The sequence below is a fragment of the Lissotriton helveticus genome, chromosome 2_1 (assembly GCF_964261635.1).
Source record: "Lissotriton helveticus chromosome 2_1, aLisHel1.1, whole genome shotgun sequence".
NCBI classification, from domain to species: domain Eukaryota; kingdom Metazoa; phylum Chordata; class Amphibia; order Caudata; family Salamandridae; genus Lissotriton; species Lissotriton helveticus.
In genome coordinates this window covers 1,308,836,496-1,308,855,767 of record NC_136059.1, presented here as the reverse complement: position 1 = coordinate 1,308,855,767, position 19,272 = coordinate 1,308,836,496, and the positions used below count along the sequence as shown (strand labels likewise).

The 19,272-nt window shown below is 45.9% G+C and overlaps 1 protein-coding gene across 1 annotated transcript in view; it reads left to right on the top strand.

The window, feature by feature from the left end:
- LOC144819726 (probetacellulin-like) overlaps positions 1–19,272 on the top strand; it is a 247,760-nt gene that overhangs the window by 214,898 nt on the left and 13,590 nt on the right. The gene's annotated exons all lie outside the window — the stretch shown is intronic.

The window sequence follows — 19,272 nt, the reverse complement described above, 5'->3', positions numbered from 1 at the left end:
GTATGTATGTTTTATGTGCCTAGCAAGAAGCTACCAGCGGAGTGCTCTACAGGATGAAACATTTTAGTGAAGACACCTATGATTTCAAGAGAGGTAGGAAGTGGAGGTTTTGTGTGCCTCCTATCAGACCGGTGATGCGGCGGATTGAGGTACATCTATGTACGGTCATTATAGTTATAATGATTGTACTAGATATTTCCAGTGGTAAGGTAATTTGCAAAGAAATGGAGTATGATTTTCCTTTTTTCTGTATGGAACAGGGTAGGATTCTCCACCAAATGCAGTTCACTGTGCAGAATTACTTTGCACTGCCAATTTGATATGTGCAGCTCCATGTTGTTTTATTTATTGTGTTCCTAGGCCTTGGCCCTAGCCACAGGGGCAGCAGGGTGCTAACCTGCCGAATCGTACTACTTGGTCCAACTTACACCCGCCCCATTGTCCTCTGTTAATGAATACACAGAGTCTTTGATCATAAATAACCGATTGCAAATTATTGAGTCCAATCGGACCGAAAAATCACTTGAAAAGACCATAAATTTAATTTGAGCGTACAGCCATGCATCCCTTCTAAGAACCATGAAGGCCATAAATCACTGGAAAGCATTGTGATTCATTGTCACTGCTCACTGACAGGACTTCAGTTGTCACTCAACATTTGACTGCACACAGGATGTGAAGCTCCTATGGGTTGAGTGCATTAGTTTGTAGGCGTCCGTTGCTACCGATGTTTGACCTCCTATGCCGTTCAGGCCATGATGTCCCTAGCGTTAGACACCCCAAGTCTCTCAGGCAACCATGTCCTTCCTTAGGCCTTCCAGTCACCTGAGGGTGTTATAAATTTGTGACCAATTTAGGATCCCTTGGTGATATGATCCCTTGATGGGGAAAAAAGCATTTGAGTAAAGTAAATGCGGTTTCCTACTAGGGGTCCTGTGGGAAACGGCTTTAGGGTGGAGTGGATATTCCTGCTCTCTTCTTTACTATACACCTATGGCAGTGGTGAATGGAGTTTTTTCTAGTAGCGTTCTATTGGATAATGGTACTAGGCAGGACTGATCTTTTGCCCAATGCTATTCGCCTTGGCATGCACCCTTCTAACCGCTGTTCTCTTAGGGGATTGTTTTTCTGATATGTTAATTGAATGTTGACCCCCACGCTCCACAGGCTAGTCTAGGAGTAGGGGCACTGGGGTAACATCCCTTGTTCCTGATGGGTAAGGCAGATGGTATCTCTGCCACAATTTCTGGATGTCCTATGAGGTAACTTGTGCTGAGTTCTAGACTCCTATTTAAGGTAATCGATACAGTGTTGTGTTATTCTGCGGTTGCATTGATTTTGATGAAAATATTTCATCAAACCATTGTTGACTATTTGTTTTTCTTTTAGAATGGCTCCCACCAGATTGACAAAGCCAACCTGAAGTAACTTTGTTTTCTTTGTTTGCTTTTTGTTATGTGGCTTTTAAGGAGGGGTGAGGGGACTTTAGGATTCCCTCCCATAACCTGTGTTTTTTTAGTTTTCTTTTCTTTCCAAGACACACTTCCCTGCCTTTCATGCCCCTTATGATACTCTCCCTCACACTTTACTCCAGTTTTAAGAAATCCTTTACTCCCTTTTCTACTTTACTCTGTTCTTATGTACACATTTTGCTATTTTTTTCTTTGACAAGCCCCTTATTTCCGCTCACACTTTATTTCCCTTTCAAGCCTCTTATTCCCATTTAGTTTTACACACCGCTTACTGCCAATTTACTTCGTTTGAAACCTTTACTCCATCTTCAGCTTTACTACTTTTTTACTTATTATCCCATCCCTCTTTGCTTTTTTTATATATCTCTTCCACTTTTGCTTTACTCCCTTTTATACAAACCCATTACACTCATTCCTGCTTTTTTAAATGTCTTAAATTTAAATAAACCAGTAGACAGTTAGAGGCCAACACAGGATTTGAGAGAAAAAAAAACAAGAACAGAAAATGACTTAGGGAGTAAGGCAACAGATAGCATTTGCGCATACTGTTATACACAGATACATACATATATATGTAATCGGATCTTAGACAGTGAGCCCCATAATAACATAAGTGAATAAAGTAGTTACGAACTTGTATTACTGGTGTCACAAAATTCTGTTAGAGCCCCCAGATGTTGTCCCCCAGACTTCGTTTCCCTGGCCCTTTGAGAGCATACAAGTTAGTTTCAATATGGCAGATGGCAAATTGCCTTCCTCTCCACATCTCAAAAGTGGGAGGTGCTTCCTGGCACCAAAGCGAGGCTATACATAATCTTGCAACTGCAGCAGCAATATATACTGGTATCCATACCATGTGCAGCTGCTCCATCCTCTACAACCCCCAGCAACATAACTATTGGAGTTATCTCAATGTGTGCCCCTGTGACTTCAGTTATTAAGATCTCCATCCTGTTTATCAACATTTTTCAATCGGGGCATGTAGCGAACATATGGACTATATCCGCCTGTTCCACCCCCCCCCCCCTTTCCCCCCACACACATCGAGTACATTTATCCTCATTTAGTCCTCCCCAGCGCGCAATTTTAGACGCTATATAGTATAAATTAAACAAGTTTATCGGCTAAAAGAATAGATTCATTTAGAATATTACCCTCTACCAGCAATCTATTATTCCATTTCGCATTCTGTGCCTCAACCTCATCCTTTTGCAGATCAATGAATGCCTGGTATATACTCCAATTTTTCCCTGATCCTTCACCATTTTTAAAAGCTTACTTTTCTCAGCTAGACAACATGCATCACTCCATTTGCATAGAAAGTCCAGAATCTGTAAGTATTTAAAAAAATCTGATTTGGGAAGATCATAGTTAGCTACCAATAAGGTATATGTCTTAACACCAGTACTATCTACCAGCTGGCCCAGGGTTGTAATTCCTTTCCTTCTCCATCTATTCACAATGCCATCGGAAAAAGTAGCTGGAAGTAGAGCTGCAGCATACGTGGGGGTCTAATAATTAATCCTGCCTATATTCCGCTGTCTCCTTATTTGAAGGCAAGTATTACTGGCAGCCTGAAGCACCTTGAAACAAGTCTTTTTATAGTAACTGGGCTCAAGAATTTTAAAGAAAGTTCGCTCCACCCTTGAGCCTAATAATAACTGAAATATATGAGGCACATCCCCTACACTTTCATCATTCGTCCCAACCAACAAAATTCCAATATGCTGTAATAAACATGGCCATTAAAAAACTGGGAGTTAGGGACTGCACATCCACCTCTCTTACGTGGAAGGGTCATACATTTCCATGCTCGCCGGCGCTTCCCCTGTGCCCATAAAAAGCTATTGCAGATAGATTGTAATCTTTGCATTTGTTTCCTTGTAATCTCAAGTGGAACTGCCCTAAAAAAATAGAGAATCTTTGGAGAACATTCATCTTGAGAACATTGCATCTTCCCAGCATCGATAAATGAAGACTTTCCATCCTGTCCAGATCTTTTTTTAATCTTGCTGAGAAGAGTTTCCCAGTTGGACTTAACCACTGAGTCCAAGAATGCGTTCAGGCAGATCCCCAGATATGATGCCTCTTTCATAACTCTCGAATCATTAAATTGAGTTTGATCAATGCAGATTACTTGTGTTCTTGCTAGATTTAATTTGTACCCTGAGCTCCTCCCAAATATTGCAGCCAGTTGTTCAGTCTGTACAAGTGTGGTAGCCGGGTCCAGTGAAACTATTGCCTTATCATCTGCGTATGCAAAAATATCAACCCGTTCTGGCCTGGGACCTGATGGTTGTTCATTCAGTCTTTTTTTCCAATAGGTTCAGGAACGGGTTGATATATAGTGCAAATAGCAGAGGGAAGCAATGGCATCCTTGTCGGGTTCCTCTTGAAATCCTTACAGGGTTTGACTCTAGCCCTAGTGCACATATTCACGCCTTTGGAGATCTATACATCGTCTTAATTGCCTGGATAAACCCAGCACCAACTCCGCGCCCCCTCAGTGTGACCCACAAAATTTCCAGGAGACAAGTTCGAAAGCCTTTTCTGCGTCTAATAATATCATCCCACATGGCCTTTTGCATGTGTTAGCAATGTTGTTACTCTGCTTATGTGGTTGACCGTGCCTCTACCTGGTATAAACCTGTGTTGGTGTACCGAGACTAATGGCGCAATAACCCGAGATAGCCGTGCCGCTAATATTTTCGCGTAAATTTAGCTTTCGCAGTTTATAAGTGATATCGGCCTAAATGACCCTGGCAGTGTGGGAGGTTTGTCTTTTTTTTAAGAACACAATGATACTAGCTTCATCCCAGGATGCCGGGGGAGCCCCTTTATGTGCCTCTCGAAAAACCGCGAGCATATCTGCCTGGATTTCTGGTAGCAACAGTTTGTATACTTCTAATAGCAGTCTATCGGGGCATGCAGCTTTCCCCACAGCCAATTAGCCCATGGCGTCTATCAATTCCTGCATCGAGATAGGGTCTTCTAGCGTCCTTATCTTCCTCATCCATGATTATCCTATGGGGATCACTGTATAACTCTTTCCCACCATTTGAGGTATCACTGTCCTCCGAATACAGTTTCTCATAGAATGTCCTAAACACTTCTGGAATACCCTCCGGTGTTTCCACTATGTTCCCTGCAGAGTCCTCAATTGCTGCTATAGAGTTCTTAGCCTCCTTGCATCTGATTTTTTTTGCAAGGCATCTACCTGTTGTCTCCCAAAACTCGTAGCACTCTTTCTTAAACGGATGATATTTTTTGGCGACATCTTTGGCCCATTCCTCGTTAATCCTAGCCTTGCCCCATTCCACCTCTGTCTGGGCCTGTATAATAACCGCCTTACCCTGAACTGCCTCTATCAAATTATATTCAGACCGACGTAAATCCTGATATAGCTGCAACTGGTGTTGTCTAAGTTGCTTCTCCACGTGTAGTCCAAAGCTCAGTATTTCCCCCCGGAGTCCTGCTTTCATTGCGTCCCAGACTATATCAATCTTAGTAGAATCTCGATTCATGGCCAGAAATTGTCACCCATTTACGAATATGACCAGTAAACGCCTCATTCACTAGTAATTTCCTATCAAAAGAAAATACACTTCTAGGTCACATTAGGCCATGCATTGCAAATCTTAGCACCACTGGACTGTGATCCGATGTTATACGACTAGAAATTCATATTTGTGCATCTTTTAAGAAAGTTTTAGTTATAAAAAATGTAATCTAACCTGGTGAATTTTTGATGAGGGCACGAGTAATGCGTATACCCAGGTTCAAGATGTTTTAATCTGGGCCATACATGTTGTAGCAGAGCTTTGTATACCTCGGGTTTCTTACCCACATACTTATATCCCCCTGGTCCCTTAGTAACTTCCCCTAATTTTATTTATTTATGTAATTTGTATAGCGCTACAGCTACCCACCAAGGGGTTTCCCGGCGCTAGTAATTCAGAAATGCGTATTTTGCCAGTCAATATCAGATGTTAAAAAGCCACGTTTTTAATGCTTTCCTAAACTTCACATGGCTGACTTCCGAACGTAAGGAATGAGGCATCTTGTTCCAGAGGGATGGGCCTAAGAAGGCAAAGGATCTTCCCCCCCATCCGTGATAATTTGATTTTGGGAATAATGAAATTATTAGCGGTTGCTGATCTAAGGACTTGAATATTAAAGTCCCCAGTTAATATTAAAGTGGTTGCCCAGTTAGCTAGTTCTGTATTTAAATATTCAATGACTTGGTTCTCATCATGATTAGAGACAATATACAGAGCATATTGTACATTTCCTATTGGCTATGATGCATTCAATCATGGCCCATCGCCCGTATTTGTCTGCAGAAGTTTTTGTTTTTTAAAAGACACTTTTGAGCCAGTATAGCTACCCCTCGAGTGGTAGTCCCTTGTAGTGCAGACCAGTACATCACATCCAAGCGCTTTCAAATAATTCTGTTTGTTCCAAGGAACATGGGTCTCCTGGATACAAACAACATCAGGTGATATATTTCTTATTTCACAAGCTACTCTTTGATGTTTCCCCCTATCAATAAGTCCCCGCACAGTAAATGTACACGCATTTAAACCTGCCATCTATCCTGGTTGTTACAGTAGATAGTATTTCCTGTCTGTCTTGACTTCATCCTTCTTGCTTTCATAAGTTCTGCAATAACTACTGGCTTTTTTTGTGATTTTTTTACCCCCCCCTCGACCTCCCCCTTTGGTAGTCACCCTCCTCCCTGAACTGCAGCCACCTCCCTCCTCCCCTATCTTGCCTCCCCTACTAGTGGAGGCCCCCCTTCCCCAGCAAGGAGGCTAATAGACCCAGTGGTCTACAGTGATGGCGAGCCTCGTAACCGCCCCTGCCCCTCCAGTGTATACTACCCTTGTCTCACCCATAAGTAACACAAACTAAGAAAACATTTTACACACGTAAAATAATTCCCCCCCCCCCCTTCGGCAAACAGATCAATACACGTCTCACACTCTATTTATCTTAGAAAGACAGTACGAGCGAATCAGAAACTATTATTACTTCTGCTCCTGGAGTCCCCCCCACCCTTGCATATTGTGACCCTAGTGCTTTATCTCTTGTAGATATTCTTTCGCCTTTACCTCAGAGGAGAAGAACCTCGTTTTCTCTTTATATATAGTCTTCAATTTAGCGGGATCTAAAATAAATGCTTGAGCCCCCTTCTCTTGAAACGGCGTGTAGGAAGGTGGATACCTGACTATGGTTACCCCAGATTTTTTGCCTTGTGTTTAGCTGGTTTTCGACTTAGTTGGCCTGGGATCCTGCTAATCAGGGCCCCAGGCTATCTGCTCTCTTTAAATGGACTCCATGTACTATAGGTACATCACCAATTTGGTACTGGACACCTTGTCAGCCCCTGTACCATGCACTATAGGTGCTCAGGGCATAGGTGCATCCAAGGCCTACCAGGGGCTGCCGCATATCTTTTGCCACCCCTGGCTGGTACTTAAATCGACACAACTGGCTGTTCACAGAGCTGGGACAAGGTGGTGTAATCACCCCTTGCTTAGATATAGTATACCTATATCTAAACCTATATCTGGACACATATATGCCTATCAGTCACTCCTATGGCAGGCCTTAACAATCCTGGAGGCAGAGTGCTTGGTTTTATGTGAGATGGTGCTCTAGCATGAGCTGAGCCTGTCTGCAGTGTTCGGAACCATTTCCTTACTGCTGTTCCCGTGATACTGCCATACCATATACTCTTAAGTGCATTATAATCCTCGCGGTTAATGCTAACTTTGGTTTGGCTTTATCAAAACATGTCGTGTTTGGTGTCATACATTTTGGAATACTACCCCCTTGCCAGTTCTGGCGACGGGGGTAGCATTCCACCCTTCTAGAGGGAGAAGACATGTTACTTACTGCAAATGCGGTTAATCCTAACCAGAGCCCCAGCATCACAAAATGGATGCTGCTGCCACAGACACAGGTCTGCCCTCCTGCTGCTGACCGAAAGTCGACAGAGGAGGCTTGATCAAAGGATCTCCTGTCACAGGGAGGTGTCACACCACCCCAGACAGGAGATAGTGAATTGTAGCAGGGAGGGTTGAATGAAACTAGACACTGCCTGGGGCACACAAGGTGTCACTGGGCAGATTCCAGTCAAACCGGTTCTGGGGCACTCCAGCCCCAGTCTTGGCGGCAAACTGGACAAAGGAAAGGGGTGTAACCACCCCCTTCCTGGGTCCCACCCATAGGAGGGACCTAGCAGGTAATCCAGCCCCCAGATTTGGAATATAGGTGGGAGCAGTGCCAATGCACATCAGATTATCCTGACTGAAACTTATGAAACGAAACTCTGGACCCTTCGACATCCTACTCGACGTAGAAGACTGAAGAATCTCCCTTGTGGTCAAGGAGTGACCACCCTGTGCAAACAGGCACCATCCAGCACCTCGACGTTTGCTTTGTTGCAGTTCCCGCCGGAACTCGAGCGACAGAGATTGACAAGAGCCAGCTTTCCTGACTTCCAACAGCCCGATCCACAGTCCATGCAGAGCTGGGACCCGTGGAGGCGACCTGAAGCGTGGGAGCGGCCATCTTGAAGTAACTACGAAGCGCTGACCATGCAGCACCCGAGGCTCCCTCGAAGCTGTGCATTGTAGCGTGAGAAGCTCCAGCCCGAGCAGATTTTGCACCGAAGCTCACCCCTCTACACTCGACGAGTGCTGCGTGGGGCCCTTCTGCATTTTCCTGCTCGACGCGTTGGTCCGGTCACTTGCCTGTTGGCTAGTGGCCCCTGAACCGACGAACCTTTGAATTTACACCACTGGTCTGGTTGCTCCAGACGGATGTATGACGTTACAACGCACACTTTTACAACGCATACCTTTACAACGCATTTTTTACACCGCAAAATCCATTACAACGCATACCATTACAACGCATACTACATTTACAACGCATACTACATTTACAACGCATACTACATTTACAACGCATACCATTACAACGCATTACATGACATTGCATATAAGGTAAGTGTTTGATAGTGTAGGGGTTAAAATTACTATTCTAACTCCAGGGGGTGCAACAGTAGGGAAAGTGTTGGATAGTGTAGGGGTTAAAATTACTATTCTAACTCCAGGGGGTGCAACAGTAGGGTAAGTGTTGAATGGTAAGATTTGCATTGTAATGGTATGCGTTGTAATGACTGCGTTGTAATGACTGCGTTGTAATGGTATGCGTTGTAGTAGTGTGCGTTGTAGTGTCGTGCGTTGTAATGACTGCGTTGTAAATGCATGCGTTGTAATAGATTTTGCGTTGTAAAAGTTTCGTTGTAATGGTAGTGCGTTGTAAAAGTTGCGTTGTAAAGGTTGTTTCCCCTCCAGACTGGCCCTCACTCCCCTGAAAAGGAGCACCCGCTCTGACCTTGCTGGTCCGAGTGCAACACCTTCTTCGAATCCTGCGTGGGTTGCCCTTGCCAAGGCTTGTTGACTCCGATCCAGAAGCCGACACCGCCGACAGCGAGAGCCTTCGTGGGACATCTCGTGATCCACTCCAGGACATCCTCGGTGCCCCAGAGTCCACGTGGCAGTGCAGACAAGGCACCCGCCATCCACCTGATTGCGCCCGACATCGCCTGGTTCCTTCCTGGTCACTGGCTAGTGACCCAGACTCTGTCCCTTCTGCTTTCAGGTACCCTTCAACTTCGATCCACCCTTGGATCGCACCGGACACTTCTCTTCTGGACGCCTGCAGCATCTTCATCCTCAGGCACCATCGAACTGCGTGACGAAACCCGACACAGGTTGGCACCTGTGCACCCGGGCCCTGTGGGTGAGGTAACTTACTAGCGCCGGCGTTCCCACACTGGTACACACCTCTAGTGCCTAAGTCTAAAGTTTGGTAGTCCTAGTCCAGTCGGAAGACTCCTTTTGCAATAACATTGTAACTTTTACGCACCATTGATTTTACATTGGTGAAAGCCGTGCTTCCCGCACTGCACCCGAATCCCGCGGGCTACTCCCGTCCTAACTGCTGTTAGTCCAGTGTAGTCCCAGCGATTCACAAGGCCCTAGGCCTTATCCCCGATCGATTAGTGATTGTTATACCACTTTACTGATATATGGTTTGAGTGGCCACCGGCCTCATCCAAAACGTGCAACTTGCTTATGTTATACTGTGCTTTTATTTAAACGCTTGTGCTTCATTGCTCATAAGTAGTAGTGGGGATTATTCTGAGAATAAATACATATATTTTTAATAATATATAACTTGTGTGGTGTCCTTTCATTTGGTATTACAGGATTGCATATGGTAAAACAACTGGCTTCACATGTCCTCATGAGTTAAGCCTTTAAGGCTGCTTAGTCCATGCTACCCCTAGGATAGCATGTCTATAAGGTTGACTTACAACCACCACCATAAGGGATTGTTTGGACTGATACAGGGTGCCCACAGAACTGTGGACATCATACATCAGGCCAACTTCTCACACGGTGCAATTAGCTGTCGGAGTTGCCATCGTTTTTCCACAGTGGTGGGGCAAAAATCAAGGCTAACAAAGAATTCTACTCCCCCCGCTTTGCAGTGTCTATCCAGCCTGGCTAAATCATATATTGCCTGCCTAGAGAGGAAGTTAGATAGACATATTAGTATAGCCCTTGGCCTTGTATTAGCTTGATTTTGTTTTGCTTGAAAGGGGAATATATGGTCTCGTATCTCGATGTCCCATGACCATTGCACTAATTCCGGAAAAGCCTCGGTGAAATTTGCGGGGGTCCCCTCAACCCCTTCGGGTACACCCAAAATTCTTAAATTGTTCCGCCTTAGGCGATTTTCCATATCCTCGCTCTTCCAAGCTAAATCGTCTCAATGTGATGTTAGCGCCTCAGTTGTCGTTTTCTGTGCTATCATCTCGTCCTCTAGGGTGGAGATTCAAGTCTATGCTTCCGTTATCCTATCTCAAACTTCTATATAAGTGTCAGTGAAATATCTCCTGATTGTCCTATTATGTTCTGTTGATCCTATCTGCCCACAGATGGCTCATTATTATTTCCGCTCCCAGCCTTTCCTGAAGAATACTGCCCTGAAGCTGGTTGTCGATCAATCCGCTCTGATGCATGTGAACCATGTTTCTTGCATATTGTCCCAGTACTGGATACTCTATCGTTTCTCCCCGGGGTCTCCTCCTCTTGGTATACACTACTGGTCTCACTCCAGGGTCCATTTGTTAGATTAAAAGGGTTCTCAGATATTTGCAAAGATTCATCCCCAGATGACCTGGAATGATCCGATAATGAGGAAAAAGGCCCCTCTGCGTCTGCCTCCAGCATATTAACCATCTCACTGCCTAATACATCCTTAGAGCCATTTTTCTTCTCTGGGGATAACCTGCCGCCGGACCCGGCCGCTACTTCTGTTTCCACATTACCTGATGTTTCCAGGCCCCCCAATACTGCCGGAGCCCCTTGATTTGTGCTCTCCCTACTGCTATACCAACAGAGTGCCCCACGGAGGAGCCCCCCCCCCCTGCATGCTTCCAATGTCTCGATCAGGCTATGCTCTAGAGCAAGAGCCTCCACCTCACTCCCCTTAAAAGGATTCTCGACCATCTTGGCTCCCTCTGCCTCCTCAGCAGGGTCTTGACCCTGCTTGCTACCTCTTCTTCCGACCTTCGGTGTTACCAGCCGGGCTGCTACTATGATCTGCGGCAGCCGCTCCACCTCGTTGTTTGCTTTGGTCATTTTCCGGGAGCTTGCTGAGCAGCGCCGCATCCCCTCCTTCCCGTTCTGGCGTTCTCCGGTGGCATCTCAGCTGGCTTCCCTGCCAGGTCAGCAGTCAAATTATCGGCCCACACGTGTAGCGCCGGGACCCGCCAGAAGATTCCACAAATACCACGGAGCCAGAGCAGTCGCCGAGAGCCAACCTCCGGGTGATGCCTCCAGGTAAGGAAGGTCCACAGCATTCCAGGACTTGAATATCCGTTGGAAGCCTCTCACCATCTTTCACTCACTACAGGAATCGCTTTTCATATGCCATATGCCACTCTGTCTTACAACCGGGAGAAACACGGAGGGCAGGTTTACAAGTGCTCACTCGGCTGAGTGGCCAGCTGTCATCTTGCCCCCCCTCCACCCCCCCCACTCATTCCTGCCTTTGTTCTTTTTTTTCAAACCTTTTACTCCCACCATACTCACATTTTATTTTTACAAACCCTTTAGTACCCCTTCCTCTTAATTCCTTTTTACAGCCCCTTACTCCCACTTGTGTTACTGACTGGACATACTTGGCGTGGTATTCCCCCAGACATTTTGTCTTCACTTGCTTGCTGTGCTGGAATTGTTTTGTTGATATTAGGACTCTGCGCACTTTACCCCTGCTAACCGGCACTAAAGTGCTTATGCGCTCTCCTTCAGGCATCGTAAAATTGTACTACAGCCACTTGGCACATTTAGTTTACTTGTAAGCTCCTTGTAAATGGTACTAGAAGTACCCAGGGCCTGTAAATTAAATGCTACAAGAGAGCAGCAGCGTTCATTGTGTTACCTATAAAAGCAGCATTGTAAAACCTGTCTCAGGCCTGTCACTGCAGCCTGTAGTGCAGATTTGAACAATTTCAACTGGTGAAATAAACCTTTTGCCAGGCTTAAACCTTCCTTTATAATTCTGATAAGGCACCCCTATGATAGTCCTAAAAACTCATAGGGCAGGGTGCATTGTATTTAAAAAGTAGGACATGTGTACTTAACTGCAGATTTTCACTGCCAGGACTTGTAAAAGTTATCACTGTTGCAAGGCCTATCTCTCCCATTGACTAACACTGGGCTACCTTAGTACATTTAATAAGCGTTAATATCAGATTGGGAGCAGATAGCTGCATACTGTTTACACTCAAATGAATTGTAATTTAAAATCCTCCTTAATGATAAAGATGGATTTAAAGTTACAATTCTGAAAATGACACTTGTGGAAAGTTGGCATTGTCTTGTCCCAACCATGTGTGCCTTTCTGCCAGTGTCATGGGTCGCTTGATTGGGAATGGCTCTGCGTTTGGGGATTTGTGTTGCTTTCACACAGTAGGTCAAAGGAGGCTTAGGTGTGGACATGATGGGCCCTCCTGACGGGATGGCTGGGGAGGGGCTTTACCTAGCCCCACTTATACTTCAAAGGGCTGTACCTACAGCAAATACAAAGGAATGAGACACCTAACCTGCCCTGCCTTTTGCCACACCTGACCACTTGGACCTTGACCAGGGAAAGGAGAGGGATTTTCTGGAACCAGTTTTGGGGGCAGGACAGGGAGTCGCCACACACAGTGGCAGGCACCATGTATTAATATAGGACCTCCAAAGTCGGAACACTCCTGGCCCTGTGGAAAATTCTGAAAAAAGGACTGCCCTTCTTCCAGAAAGACAGCCCAGCTGTTTGAAGGACTGCCTGTTTACTAATGAAGGAAGATTGGCCCTGCTTGCCTTGATGTCATGCTGCCCAGATTGAGTGCAAGGGTCAGTTGGCTGACCTCCTGTGTGAGCTACATGGACCCAACAAACTTGCAGAGTCCTCCCTGCAACTGCCCGGCTGGCCGGCTAAAAATGGCCCTGCAAGCCCTCCATTGGAGTGAGTCGTGGTGCCCAGAGGTGACCCCCAGGTCCTGGCCCACTGGTTGGCATCACTGAGAGCATCTCCACATGAAAAAGGTGAAATCCTGAAGTTTGGGCTACTTGCGTATGGACAGTTGGTGCCAGCACTCTGCCATCCGTGATGACCCCCAATTCAAAGCTTTGGCCAGACCTCCTCTTTGCTTCGATAGAGACCATCTGCGATGATTAACCAACCTTAGGCTGCAATGAGGACGAGCTCTTCGCGCTGAAGCAATGACCAGCCAAAAGCCTCCCCTCAGCCCCCTCCCACGAGAACGGAACTCTTTGCGCCAGGGCTTGCGATGGTAACTGTTTAGAGAGACTAACCTGGTCCCTGTACCGGCTAGCACTCCACCACGGTTGGCCTGAACTTAGGTCTTTCCCCTGGTCCAGTGCTATAAAAAGAAATATTTGAAATTAAATAGCTCCAGGTCTACTGATTGTATTTTTGTCATTCACGTATCACTTTATTTATTTAAATGTACTCTATCTTTCTAAATTGTTTGGGATATTTTTATGTTTTCACTTTTTCTGTTTGATGTATAAATACTTTACATGTTGCCTCTAAGTATGGCTGCTTTTGTGCCAAGCTTCCAGAGGGTTAAGCATAGTTTAATTTAGTTGCTTTTGTGGTTCTTCCTGACAAGGACTGTGGTTGTTGCCTGAGTGGGGTGTCTACCCCCCCTCAACCAATAACCCAATTTCTTATACTTAACCTTCTGCTTTTTTACAAACTCCTTATTCAACTTTACTCCCGTTTCAAACCTCCTTACTCTCACTTAAGCTTTACTCCAGTCTTTTAAACAACCCTTTTTTCAAACACCCTTACTTCCTCTCCCACTTTTGTTTTTACAGCTGTGTGTAATTTTGATAGAAATCAAACCAGAAGAAAATGGCTGTGACACATTTATTCAGAGCCATTGCTGACAAATTACTCTTTTAGAATATGTTTCACAAAGTTGAGAAAATTCAGCTGAATGGGTTTCTAAAAGAAACTTGTTTCTTCATGTTTGATTTTCTTTGTGTGGCTTTTAAGTGGTAGAGCTTCCCTCTATAGCCCCTTTTTCTATTTTTTTGTCCTTCAAACCCTCTTCCTTGCTTTTGATACTGCTAGCGATACTCTCCCTTACATTTTACTACATTTTTTTTGCAAACCCTTTCCTCCTATCCAATTTTCTGCCAATTCTTTTTTTACAAACCCCTGTACTCCTACTGATGTCCTCTTTTTACATAGCCCTAATGTCCTTCCTGCTTAACTCAATTTTCACAACCCCCTAACTGTCTTTTCCACTTTATTTCCTTTTTCATACCCTTTAGTACCCCTCTTGCTTCACTTTTCTTTTTTACGAACCCTTTAATCCCATTCAAAGTTTACTCTTTTGCATACCCATTTAGCCCCTTCCCACTTTACTCCCCTATTTTTTTTTTTTACAAGTCCCTTATTTCCTCTCCCATTGTACTTCCTTTTGTAACGAATCCCATCCTGTATATCTCATTGTCCCTTCTTACCTCTGTATCATGCATCCTTTAAAATATGTCTACCTTTTCCATGGAAACGTTCTATTTTCGTTCAAAAGGTGTTTTGTGGGGTTTTCTTTCCTCTAGAATGAAGTTTCGTCAGCCTATTTTTCCGAATAACTTAAACATGACAGCTTACCATTCTGGGGGCATTGCTTTACCTTATGTTCACACTCTTACTTGTCAACACGCTTCATTGTAATTAACGGCTGAACCTGCTTCCCTAAACTGTTTAACATGGTCTTGGACTGCCGGCCACCTCCCCCCTTAACACACTGACTGAATTACCCAACTCAACCAGTCAACACATGGGGGTCTTTGGAAGTCAAGGGGGGGTACAGGCCCCCCCCCTGGCCGTATTTATTAAAATATAAAAACAAATCAAAAATTTTAATCAAATAAACATTTCTGACAATTATTAAAATGCACACTTTTCAGAAGATTAGATTGACATCCGTTTCGACATGGTATGATGGGCTAACCTTAACAAATAGCTAGTACAGCGTGTTTCCTAACGTAATCTAATCATCCTGAAAATTAAACTGCATTCTAATATTTTTTAATAAAGTCCTACGGCAAGGTCGCCAACCGGTGTCAGATCCTTTTACAGCTGCGCTCTCACGTTGAAGATGCGCATGCGCAACCCAGGGCACGTTACACCCACGTGCGCTCCCTGAACTCCATTTAACCATAACAGGAGGGCCCAGACACTCGCGCACCTTAGTGACGTCATAGTGTTGTGAGGGGTGGCTACCAGCCTGAGGAAAGCGTAGACTCCCTCCCCCGCACCCTTTAAAACGGGATATCATATCCTGCCCCTGAAGTTCTGAGAGAGACCAATGGCCCCTCCCGCGGGCGGCCCCTTTCGTGAATGGGTCCGCCCCCCCGTAAGGACCTTAAAATGCTGCTCACCGATTAATGACCTTACCGCCAGACACACATAATAAATACGACATTGCTATTCTAAAAGGAAAAAAGGCCTAAGGAGAAAATTGTTAATACACAGCAAAGCACAAAACATATACATATACAGATACTCCTGTAAGCGGGAAAAAAGGCCTAAGGAGAGAATTAGTTAAATATCACGGCACTGCACAAAATATTTACATCTGTTCTACCTTCCAGTAAACGGGAAATTCAAGGCCTACTGGATCAAACCCCCTAACCTATAGTCCGGCACATTGACAAACCTGATTCTTACCATTTGCCAGGCCCCAAGGTCTGCTAACAAGGGATGGAGGGTGGGGAAAATTACATGGCCCCACGGTGGGGCGAGGAGCGAGCCTGGGAGCGCGGGCACAAAGAGGCCGCTTCCCGCGCTCCCCAGGCTTTTAACCCTTTCGCCGCCGCGACCCCGCCCCCTCGCCCCGGAAGCACACAAGTACTTCCGGGGCGAGGGCGCGGGGCAAGCGGCCCCGAAAGGGACGGGGTGTGGGAGGGGCCGGGCCCCGCCATGCTTGCGTGGGGGCCTATTGGCCCCCCCTTGTATCATGGTCTTGGACTGCCGGCCACCTCCCCCCTTAACACACTGACTGAATTACCCAACTCAACCAGTCAACACATGGGGGTCTTTGGAAGTCAAGGGGGGGTACAGGGCCCCCCCCCCTGGCCGTATTTATTAAAATATAAAAACAAATCAAAAATTTTAATCAAATAAACATTTCTGACAATTATTAAAATGCACACTTTTCAGAAGATTAGATTGACATCCGTTTCGACATGGTATGATGGGCTAACCTTAACAAATAGCTAGTACAGCGTGTTTCCTAACGTAATCTAATCATCCTGAAAATTAAACTACATTCTAATATTTTTTAATAAAGTCCTACGGCAAGGTCGCCAACCGGTGTCAGATCCTTTTACAGCTGCGCTCTCACGTTGAAGATGCGCATGCGCAACCCAGGGCACGTTACACCCACGTGCGCTCCCTGAACTCCATTTAACCATAACAGGAGGGCCCAGACACTCGCGCACCTTAGTGACGTCATAGTGTTGTGAGGGGTGGCTACCAGCCTGAGGAAAGCGTAGACTCCCTCCCCCGCACCCTTTAAAACGGGATATCATATCCTGCCCCTGAAGTTCTGAGAGAGACCAATGGCCCCTCCCGCGGGCGGCCCCTTTCGTGAATGGGTCCGCCCCCCCGTAAGGACCTTAAAATGCTGCTCACCGATTAATGACCTTACCGCCACAGGCCAGGTAGTTAACCGACTATCTGCCCCCCCCCCCCCCCCCAACCGCCTACACTGAAAGGTCATAACTTCCTAATCCAAAAACCCCCTACCCCTGCTATTTTGTTCCCCACCCCTATGGCATCCCTGACTCTGTCCACTGGACCCCCCAGCCTGTGAGTAGAGCCTTTAATAAACGTCAACTCCTCATTATCAGCCGACTGTTAATCTACTTGGTCCTGAGATGACCCCTTGTGGGATATTCTGTCAATAATGTGTATGAAATAGTTTCTCCAACCAAGTGTAGATCCTCTTTATCGAGTGATTCTTCACCGAGTGACTCCGTGCACTCGCCTAATTCCCCCCCCCCCTCTTACGTGCAGCCGGGGGAAAACGCAGCCCCCCATGGTGCAATCTGGGTCCTATTCATCGTTACCCCATGTCCTAACATGAACGAGGGTGTGGGGGCACGCCTCTCGAGGGTCCCTGCAGATGGGTGTAGCACGGTTACAACGAATTTTTTACAACGCACTACCATTACATCGCAACTTTTACCACGCAAACCATTACAACGCAATGCGCTGGGGGGCGCTCTAGGATAGGGAATGTATTTAATATACTATCCAACACCTTCCCTGCTATCCACGGGGACTGGAGTTGGAATAGTAAATTAAATAATTCACTATCCAGCGCCTAAAAGCATTATGCGTTGTAATGGACTGCGTGGTAAAAACCGCGTTGTAAAGGCATGCGTGGTAAAAGCATGCGTTGTAGTGACACCAATCCCTGCAGATGCTGTAACCGGGGGTATCCTGGTACTCCCATTCTACTCTTCCCACTGGCCTACTGTACAGTCTGCTAACCATCCACACCTCGCCACTACGCTCTGGAAAGTGTTAAGTGAATGGTACTACATTCACCATGGAAGTCCCCACTTCCTGAACCGGGGAAATGAGGCGTTGCATAGGCCTATCATTCCTGGGGTTGCCGAAGCTAGGAATGCACACCCTTGTGTACTGTCCCATCTCTACCGTTGTCACTTACCATTTGGTGATCTATGCATATCATGCTGACACTGGTGGCCCTGCGTGTACAGGCGCCGTTACTGTAGGTATACCTTTTCCTGTTACGGCAAATACTGCCATTTTGTGAAACCACATCCTGCTACATTACTGCCGCCAGCCCAATATAAGGGCTTACACACCAAAACAATCAACTCTGTGTTGGCACCTCCTGCGTCCTTTGATCGCTCGCCCATCACACTTGCGTTGTTGTTTGCCATCCTCTACCTGACGTCAGCATCCCTTGGGCTGTCCACCTGTAGCAGCTGTTGTGATGCGGAGCACTCCAGATATCCACCATGGACCCGGCCATACATAAATGAAAAAGATAAACACAAACCATTAGTGTTTCTGGCGATAACTGCAGTACATGTGCTAGTCTTACATTGCCATCCCTTGCCACGTTTGAGATACGATTAGCGTCAGATGCATACTCCTAAACACTTCCGACTAAGTGTTGAGCATAGCCTCAGTTTGGGTTCCCTTGTAGCGTGACTGTATTAGTGTTACGAGGAGTGCCCTGTAAAATGGCCTTCATTAACAAACACTACCCAGTGTGCAGTGCAGTGACACAAAGCATGGAGTCCCCAGTGCATACCATAACGCCCTCATGACTCCTTAAGGATGATTAGGATATCAGTTCAAAAGGAACAGTCCGTTTGTATTGGCACCCACCCAATCACAACTTGATGAGATATACGTGTTCTAAGTATCGAACCCCTTGCGCCTGACTGTTGGCTTGGATCGTGGCTGACAGTGGTAACGCGTAATATAACTAAGGGGCAACCATAACCTATATATATTATTCTCATGATCCCAGACTGAGCCTCATTTCCCTAACAAGTTGCAAGTAGCAGGTGGCCCCCCCGCTGCCACACATGATTGTCCAATCAATTCATAGTATACCGCCACCTATTGTAAATCATGATGCAACATTAGTTTCAACAGATCAGGGTTTAATGTGTTACCGTTCATCAACCCATTCTGCCTCCCCCAGTTCAGCCCTGTTCATCTGCAAATCTGTCTGACCCTCCTGCCCATATAAGAGCACCAGCAGTATCAGAGATGGGATTTAGGCATGGTCGCGACCCTCCTCTTTAGATCCACTCTACTATAGTGAGTTTTTTGCGTGCTCTATGTCCTCTGGGGAAATTACCTGAAACTAACAGGTCTACTATGGAATGGCAATTTCCTGGCTGACCTTTGGTATAGCTGACTTACTTGGGCAAAAAACAGGTGGGGAAGAATTAAGTGCCAAATGCTGTTAAGTCGACTCGCACGTGCATATAGGCCTAGGCAAGCACGTACGCAAGTGTAACTTGAATCAGCAAGCCCCCCGGTCACCCCGAACTAGTATTGTCGATTACGTAGACCACTCTGCCATGTTACCGTTGTAAGTAGCGGGCAGATACCCAGGTGAAGTGAAAAC